Consider the following 9,302-nt stretch of genomic DNA (forward strand, 5'->3'; position numbering starts at 1 on the left):
GGGCTCCTGGAGGAGCAGAGCAGGAGGGCAATGGGGGGCTCCGGAGGCTCGGGGGGGGCGCACACCCCAACGGCGCGCTCCCGTTGGGATGGAGCACGCGGCGCTTGTGTAATTTGCAGCAATTGCAATGGGGAACCGCAGGAATTCGCCCGACAAAAGGTTTGCAGGAGGTGAACACGCCTGGATAATTCCCTCCAGGTGCCGGCTGCGCTCCCGTTCCCTGCGCTGGGGAGGGAGCAGATCCCAGGCACAGGATGGGGAAGGCAGCCCCTATATCCAGGGACACCCAGAGAGGTTCATGTGTGCCCCACACAGAAGCTGCCCCAGGCCCCACATGGGGCGTCCCTGTAAGGGGGGTGGCCTGCAGCAGTGTGTAAACATGCTAACCTCACACATGTGTGTAAATGCACACGCAGACCCACATGCCCACATGCGTAGGCACCTCCATCTGCATGTGCAAACCCATGGGCACACACGTGTCTATGGGGCCAGGAGCACCCCACAGCCTTTCACCATGAGTTGTAGGCGCTGGTGTGGGGCTGGGGGCAGTCATCTCCCACCCATGGGTGCCCGAACACTTACTGGGGATGGCAGAGCTGCAGCCAGGACCCGTGGCAGGACCCACCATGGTGGGATGGGAGAGCACCTTGTTATGGTGCTGGGACATCTGCAGTGAGTTAGAGGGGAATCGTGTTTATCCAATTGACGTTACACAGCCCCAAACTCAGCACTGGCTGGGAAAGGGCTCAGGTGGCTTCTGCCCATGAACGCCAGTGGCCCGGCAAGCACCAAGAGCCACCAGCCGTGACCCCAACGTGTGGGAGCAGGACCAGCCCCTGCTCCATCACCCTGCAGCCCCAAGCCTGTCACCAGCACCAGTAAGTGGGCTCAGGGACACGGTACAGCGGGTGGCACAGTGTTCCCAGCACTCAATGGTGTGGCAGGCACAGACAGGGGTCACCGGTACATGGGGATGCTGATGTGTGTGGCTGGGATGGGGCTGCCGGCTCCCCTTGTGTGTCAGGACAATGTGTTTCCAATCGCCGTGTCCCCGGCCCCGCTGTGATCCAAACCACCTGCGGCCGCTCGCATGCAACCCATCAGCTACCGGATAAACGGATCAGAGGCAGCCCCACGCCATGAGCCGGCCACTGAAACAGCGGCACCGATGGGGCGAAGCAGGGGCTGGTGCTGCCTGCAACGCCCTGGGCTGGGTGGGCTCCATCCTGTCCCCAGCAGCACCATTGACACATGTAACCCCTCCAAGAGAAGCCTGCTCCTCCAGTGGCACCCGTGGTGGTCAGTGGCATGTACCCATCTGCCGCTGTCACCTCGCTGTGCCATGGTGTAGCCATGCTCCATAGACCAGCATCACAGTGAGGGACCCCCCAGCACAGCCCAGAGGTGGGTGCAGCTCAGTGTCCCCATGGGATCCCACACCCTGCCCTGAACCGCCCCACTCCCCGATGATAGATCCCTGGCAGAGCCTGGGGGCAAACCGGCAAGTGCTTAAAAACATAAATTAAAACAAATTGCGGTTTTATATTGCAAATAAGGGCAGTTTTATCGGTTTTATTGCATAACAACCATTAATGAAGTGCAGTTTCAGGCACCTTAATTGCTCAGAGACTAAAGTTCAGCCCCTATCTCTGGCACGGGCTGGGATTCCCATGCATCAGGAGAGAACCTGGTGGATGGGAAATGGAAATCAATGCACGGCCGTTATCAGGGCCATGGGACCCGGGTCACCCGCAGGATCGACCCAGGTGGGGATTCAACAGCTCAGACCCTGCTGAGGGGACACAAGGGGTTATGGAGGCTCCCCGGGTGCCACCCCAATGTCCCGGCACATGAGCCATGGGGTGCCCACGGGCCCTGCAGCCCCGTGCTCGCCATAGGGCGGATTTTGGGGGTCGGTGACCCCAGGCTGCGGGGAAAGCAGACCCACGTGGGGACCGCAACACCCCCCGCACAGCACACCGCGCCGCCGTACAACCCCCGCGGGGCCGTGGGGTACGCGCAGCCCCACGGTACCGAGGATTCACCGGTGGGGGCACAGGCGGGTGCTGCGGAGGGGGGATCACGCACCATGCGGCCCCGCCCGCCCCTGCACGCGCTGCCCACCCGCACGTACCGTGTGTACGGAGCCGCACCGAGCTCCACCGGGCAGCCCGCGCCCGCCCGCTCCGCGCCACGGGACCAACCCCGCCCCCGAGTGGGCGGAGCTACGCCATGGGAACGCCTCTCCCCTGCGCGCATGAATGGACGCGTCCCGCCCACCCCTTTATAAAGAACCAGGAGCGGCTCTGACGCCTGCATTCATCCCGCCCCTTCGTCCCGCCCCCTCTCCTCGGCTCAACCAATCAGAGCGGCGCGCCGGGCCCCCAGCCGGCGCTGGCCTTTGTTTGTGGAGGGAGCCGTGGCCAATGAGAGCGCGGGAGGGGGAAGAGAAGACCAATGGGAGCGCGGGGAGATAAGGAGGCGGGGCGGATGGGGATGGCCCTGCCCGGCCACGTGCGCGCGGAGCCGCCACCGCCGGGCCCGGGGATACGGAGCGGTCCCGGGATGGGCCCGGCCCCGCCGCCCCCTTCCCCCGGGAACAGCGAGCACGGAGCCCCCGCAGCCGCTCCCACGCGTGACCCTGAGCCCCCAGCCGTGCCCCCCCGCAGTGCCGTGCCCAGGCACCCACCGGCAGTGCCAGCCCTCCTGCCCCGGCAGAGCCGTGAGGCCATGGTGAGGGGCGGCCCCAGCGCCAGCCCCGTCCCTCGGGTTCCACCCTGGTTGGGTCGTGGGCCGGGGCTGGTGCTGAGCAGGCACAGCAGCAGAGGTGACATGAGGGGTATGCCATGTGCCAGTCTGCATGCTGGGACCTGACTGTGCCTAGGAACCACTGGCAATGAGAAATGCGCTTCCTACCCAGCCACAGCACCAGGCTGGCCTCATACTCATGCCATAGGGTTGCCCACTGCCATACCATGCAGCCAGGCTGGTGCATTCAGTCACTCCCGGGCTGCCGGTGGTGAGCACGGCTGCTTGAGATGAGCCCTTTGCTGGAAAGGTGAAGGTCACGACTGGTTTTACCATCGCAGTCAGCTCCCAGCTCCTGTGTTTGATGGTTCTAATCCCCACTGGTGCTCCAGGATGCTCTCCATCACGGCAGGGCTCAGCCTTGTGCAGGCCACGGCACTGCCATTCCCATTCAGGAGCCACGGCGGTGGTTGGTGATGGGCACATCAAGGGGTGTTACCTCCATTGCCAGGTTTGCTGGACACTGCCTGCACTTCTCAACCCCTTTCCTGTGTCCTGCCACCACCAGTCCATGGTTACACCAGCATGGCCGCAGGAGGAGCCATCCATCCAGGCCTGCCTGTGATGCTGCCCAAACCACAGGCAGCAGTACCAGGCAGCAGCCAGGCAGGGGTCAGCCCCAGGGTCACCGGTGAAGGCAGGGATGCCGGTGCACCGCAGGCCGGCACCGCCGCGCTCTCCTGCAGGCAGGGAAGCGCCGGAGCATCTCCCCTGGCTCGGGGAGAGAACAAAGGAGGGCATCTGCGGCAGAGGGAGTGCCGGATGTGCTGCAGCGCGGCTAATCCGCCCCGCAGCCTCCCCGGGGCCCGGAGCGCCCCGCTGACCGGCACGGCCCTCCCGCATGGCTCCGGGCACCAGCAGCACCACAGGGCCAGAGGGATCGGTGCAGAGCCCAGGGAGGGAGCCCGGTCCCACTGCAGCCCTCACAGCATGTCCCATTCCATCCCGCCATGCGCACCGGTATCACATTGGTGTCCACCGCGGCTAATGCCGCGCCATAAAGGAAAACATCTCCCGTTAACCACTTTTGTCACCAAAGTCATTAACATAATAGGACTTGCACCTCACAATTGAATATTAACGCTCCACCCGGCTGCGGAGTGAGACGGATAATTGCTCTAATACATTTTCCAGTAGGATTTTCGCGGCGCAGCAGCAATTGCATTAGCAAAACCTGATTATTACCAGGCCGATACAATGGGACAGGCAGTGGGAGGGAAGTTCCTGCCGTTTTCCTTGGGACCCCCAAGGAAAAGCAGCCCCGTGCCCCCTGCACACAGAAGCCTCCCCAGGCCCAGGGCAGGGCGTGATGGAGGTGACGGCAGCGCTGAGCTGCCTCTTCCCTCCCTCGGTGCCTGCAAACACGACCCTTGGTCGCCAGCAGCCTTGCACCACGCAGCAAACCTGCAGCCAGCTGGAAACCCGCCTGTCCCGAGCGCCAGGAGGCTCAGCCGCCTGCATTGCGCCATGCCGTGCTGTGCCGTGCCATCCTGTGCCATGCCGTGCCATGCCATCTTCATACTGTGCCATGCCATTCTGTGCCATGCCCGGGTGGGCCATGCAGGAGCAGCAGCAGGGTTGTGAGGAACCCTCCAGGCTTCCTTCCAAGGGGGACCAGCAGCTCCCAGGAGAATGAAGCAAGGGAAGAGGCTCCAGCCAAGGCAGGCAGGGAGCCGGGGACCCGCTCAGTGCCAACACACGCTGCATCCTCCTTGCTGCACCTCTAAACATGCCCAGGCCAGAGGAAGCCCCCTCTGTGCAGCCCCTGCCCTGCAGCCCGTCCCTGCAATGGCACAGCCCCAGCCTGGCTCCTGACGGGCTCCCCATGGCCCCTGTGCCTGCAGCAGCTCCAGGCCCCCCGGGTGCTGCGGCAGAGCGGGAGCACCGGTGTGGGACAAAGCCCATTGTCCCCAGTACAAAGGTGGCCACGGGGCCACGTGGGGTTGGGGGAGCATCAATTACCCGGCTTTAATTGCACTCGGTTGGACTCGCTTCATTGAGCAGCTTCCCTTGGGGAGCCCATGCTTGGGGGGGGTGCCCACGGGGGGGGAATTGTACCCACAGTGGGGGTGTCTGGTGACCCCCTGTGGGGTTGCCCATAGGGAATCTGCCCATGCAGAGGGCTGCTGATGGGGAGGAATTACCTGCTCACTCTGCCCAGGGATGGAGGCTTGGGCCTCCCAGGGCTCCCACCCAGTACCGGGGAGCTTTCCCACCCCCGCGGTGCTCCCAAGGGCAGGAAGAGCCTCGCAGCCGCTGGATTTTGCTGATTTGGGGGTTTTTCTGCAGGTCTTTTCTTGCAGAAACCCTTCCCCAGCGCTCCCTGAGCACCAGGGACCCAATAATGCACCGGCCCCAACCCACAGGGCTGCTGGAACCCAGCACACGTTACCCTGACACCGGGAGCCGCACCAGCGCTGGGATCTGCACCGTGCTCCCATTCAGCAGCAATTCCATGCGCTGGGTTCATCTGTAATGTGATTTATCAGGATGGAGCCCTTTCCCAGATGGAGAGGGATCCGAGGGGGATGCCTCAGCACGGTTCCCAATGCACGGTGTGCACACCCCGGCAAGGATGCTGCAGGGGAGTCGGGATGCAGCCAGCATCTGTGTGCTGCAGGCTTCCCCCTGATGCAGGCCCAGAGCTCATCCCTGCTCCGCTCTGCCTCGGGCTGGGAACCCCACGGTGCAAATAATCCAGGCAGGAAAAGAGCTTCTTGGGGGCAGCAAACAGGGTAGGGGGGTCCCAGCACGATCCCCCCCCTCCAACAGCCCCGCTCCTCACCCGGGTGCAAGCGAGGTCCCTCCGGCACAGCGGTCCTGGCCCCACGTAGCGCTGCCGGGACCGCACCGCAGCCTTCACCGCAGAGCCATAGAGGAGGCTGGGTGCTGGTGCAGTCCGTGCTCGTCCACGGCAGTGTCCCCGGGCTCCCTGCTGCAGCTGCACATCCCATGCACCAGCGCCTGTCCCCATACATCCCGGTGTGCGCGGGTCCATCCGTGCCGTGCCGGAGGGTCCCCACGGGCTGCGCCGCGCTCCCCGGCCGCTCACCCTCCTAACTCGATTGCCGCCCCGGTGTAATGAATAGCTCCCATGTAATCGAATCACTTTTACACGTTATTTGGATTTATTTCAGCATTTTCAATCAATTACAGCCTTTTCTCAAAAAGAAAACCCCACCACAACACACGGGGCCCCAGTGGGGACTCGGTACCGACCCCGGCCTCCCCATGCTCCTCTGCTGCTTGCTCCCTGCCCTCCCCACTGCATGGCCCCCGGTACTGCACTGCATGGACCCCAATATTGCACTGCCCCCCCCCACTTTGCACTACGTGGTCCCCCAACATTGCACCCCCTCATTGTACAGCCCCCTAACACTGAATTCCCCCACCTTGCACTACATGGTCCCCCCTCATCTCACTCTCCCTTCCCACATTGCACAGCCCCCACAACATAGCATCCCCCCATTAAACAGCCCTTTAACAATGCAGCCTCCAGTGCACAACCCCCTAACATTGCACTGCCCCATCTTGCACTGCACGACCCCAACATCACATTTCCTGCCCCCCACATTGCACATCCCCCTAACATTGCACCCCCTATTATGCAGCCCTATAACCTTGCACCCCCTCACACCACACGGCCCCCTGACAGCACAGCCTCCAACATACACATGGCACAGCCCCCCAACATTGCACTGCCCCACAATCTTACACCCCCCATAATACAGCCCTTTAACCACAGCTCTCCCATGGCACGGCCCCCCAACATTGAACCTCCTCATTGCACAGCCCCATAACAGTGCACCCCCATTCTACAGCCACATTGCACCCCAGTTCTACACCCCCATAACATTGCACCCCTTTATTGCACAGACCCATAACATTGCACCCCCGTTCTACAGCCCAATAGCATTGCACTCACTTATTGCACAGGCCCATAACATTGCACCCACATTCTACAGCCCCATAACATTGCACCCCCGTTCTATAGCCCTATAACATTGCATCCCCGTTCTACAGCCCCATAACACTGCACCCCCGTTCTACAGCCCCATTAACATTGCACCCCAGTTCTACAGCCCCATTAACATTGCACCCCCGTTCTACAGCCCGCTAACCGCAGCCACCCCATTGCACACCCCCCCTTGCACCGCACCCCCCGTTACACAGCCGCTCCCATTGCAGCCCAATCGCAGCCCCATCGCAACCCCATTGCAGCCCCATCGCAGCCCCAGCCTCACCGGGTCCCGCTCCGCTCCCGCCGCTTTGATCCCGGGCTCGGCCGCGCTGCCGGGTCCGCCCGGGGGGGGGGTGCCGGGGGTGGCCTCGAAACCGCCTCCAATTCCCCGCGCTCCCTCCCGCGGCGGGGGAGCCTTGAAACCGCGCTCGGGGCGCGTCATCGCTGCTCACCAATCGGCGCCTTGTTTACACTGCGTGATTGGCAGCGGGCTGGCGGGCCGCCAGCCAATCAGCGCGCGGGGGCGGGGCGCTGGAATGCAACCGACGGCGCGCTGCAACCCCCGCTGCAACGCAACGTTACCCACGGCGCATGCGCGCTGCTTCCTCCTCCCCTCCCCTCCCATTCATCCGCCGGGCTTGAATTAGGCGCCGCCGCTGCGCGTCCGAGCGCTGGCCGCGCTCTGATTGGCGGAGGGCCTGGCGGGGCGCCAGCTTATTGGCCGAGTGTGCCCGTGACGCTGCGGCGCGCGAGAGGAGCGTAGCTGGAGAATGAAACCAAAGCGGGGGGGTGTGGGGGGTGTTGTTGGAGGCTGGGGCGCGAGCGCCGCGCGGCGGCCAATCAGGGGGGAGGACGGCGGGAGGGGGGGGTGTGGGGTGTGTGAGTGTGTGTGTGTGGCGGGAGCGCGCGTGGGGCACGCGCTTATTAGCATGCGGGGCGCGCCGCCCGGCGGAGTGCGCGGCGTGAGCGGGGAGGCGCGGCGGGGTCCCCCCCCCCTTCATCACCACCCCCCTTAACCCCCCCCAACCAACCACCCCCCCACACTCCCCCCCACCCCCCCCCCGGTTCCCTTCGCTGCAGCAGCAGCCGGTGCATGGGCAGTGCACGGGCACCGGCAGGAGCACGCTGCGCGCCCCGCCACGGCCGCCCCGCCGGTAAGTGACTGCGATCGGGGGCGCGGGCGGCGGCGTTCGGGGGTTGTTTTAATTTTTTGGCGCTTCCTTTTCGGCGTTTTTCGTGTTTTCCACCTTTATTTTGGGGTGTTTTTTTTTTTCTTTCTTTTTTATTTTTTCCGCTTCGTTTCTTTTTTTTAATCAAAACATTTTTCGCTTTTTTTAAAAAACATTTTTTTCCCCCTCGTTTGTTTGTTTTGTTTTTTTGCCTTTTATTTTCGCATTATTTCATTTTGGTTTTAACGTTTTCTCTTATCCAAATATTTTCAGCCGTCAAAAACATCGCCTTTAAAAACGTCGCCGTTAAAAATCATCGCCCTTAAACCGCCGTGTTACAAATCTCCGCCTTAAAATTGGATGCGCGAAAAAAAACCCAGCGTTTTTCGCGGCGAACCCTTTTTGCGTTATTATTATTATTATTGGTGGTGGTGGTGGTTGTTATTTTCTCGCGTTCGGCGCCTTCGTTCCCATTTATTTCGCATTAATTATTTTTTGCTCTATTTTCTTTTTTTACTTTAAAAAAAATCTGGATTTTTTTTTCATCGTTTTTCTTCAATTTTAATTAATTAAAAAAAAACACAACAACAAACCGATTGAATAAAACCATCCGCACGTATCAATAAAAAGCCGCGCAGATATTACTGGTTTTCGGGGCCGCGCATGTGTTTCTCCCTCCGGGACACGCTCACCCCGCGCCCGCAGCCCCGGCCCAGCGGCCCCGCTGCCTCCGGTAGCCCCGGGCCGCGCTCGCCCCTTTGTTCGCTGCGGCCCGGCCCGGCCCCGACCGCCTCGGTCTCTCCGCAGGATCGGGCCCGCCGGCCCCGGCGCTGCCGAGAACAATGCCCCGACGGGCGGGGGGGGGGGGGGGGGCCGCACCGGGGGAGCACCGGGAGCGGCCCCGGGGCCGTGCACCGAGGACGGGGAAGCGGGAACCGGGCAGGGGAAGGCGCCGGGGACACAACGGGGAGGCCGTGGCCGGAAAGCGGGGCCCGTAGCACGGGGGAGCCGCGGGGCCGGGCACCGGGGAAATGCGGTCGGGTCACCGGGGAGGACCCGGGGCCCGGGCAGCGGGGGAATAAAAGAACCCAAGCGCCGGGGAAGTGGGGCCGGAGCAGCGCGGGGAAAGGGCCCGAGCAGCGGCAGGATCCGGAGCGCAGCACAGGGGCACCGGGAGCGCGGCCGGGCCCCGAGAGGGCTGGGGTGGGGCGGGCGGGGGGTGCCGGGATCACCGGGAACGGGTCGAGGGGGGGCAATGGGGGTACGGGGACTTGTGCAGGGGGGCACTGGTGAGATGGGGGGGGCTGCGTTCCAAGGACGGCGGGGAAACAGGGACCCGTGTGCGAGCGGCACCGGGGCGATCG

General features: G+C 63.1%; 2 protein-coding genes and 1 long non-coding RNA gene across 4 annotated transcripts in view; 1 reads left to right on the forward strand and 2 right to left on the reverse strand.

The window, feature by feature from the left end:
• Nucleotides 1-9,302, forward strand: part of BAIAP2 (BAR/IMD domain containing adaptor protein 2) — a 140,122-nt gene that overhangs the window by 120,547 nt on the left and 10,273 nt on the right. The window lies entirely within an intron of this gene.
• SLC38A10 (solute carrier family 38 member 10) overlaps nt 1-9,302 on the reverse strand; it is a 129,075-nt gene that overhangs the window by 32,546 nt on the left and 87,227 nt on the right. The window lies entirely within an intron of this gene.
• LOC133224970 (uncharacterized) lies at nt 1,558-2,184 on the reverse strand. Its single transcript, XR_009728983.1, has 2 exons — nt 2,135-2,184; nt 1,558-1,687 (listed from the first exon to the last, which is right to left on the reverse strand). It is a non-coding gene; the product is annotated as an uncharacterized LOC133224970 (long non-coding RNA).

This window comes from Neopsephotus bourkii, unplaced genomic scaffold (genome assembly GCF_033783945.1).
Source record: "Neopsephotus bourkii isolate Nb327-2 ecotype Australia unplaced genomic scaffold, CSIRO-AGI_Nbou_v1 NB_1749, whole genome shotgun sequence".
Classification (NCBI taxonomy): Eukaryota; Metazoa; Chordata; class Aves; order Psittaciformes; family Psittacidae; genus Neopsephotus; species Neopsephotus bourkii.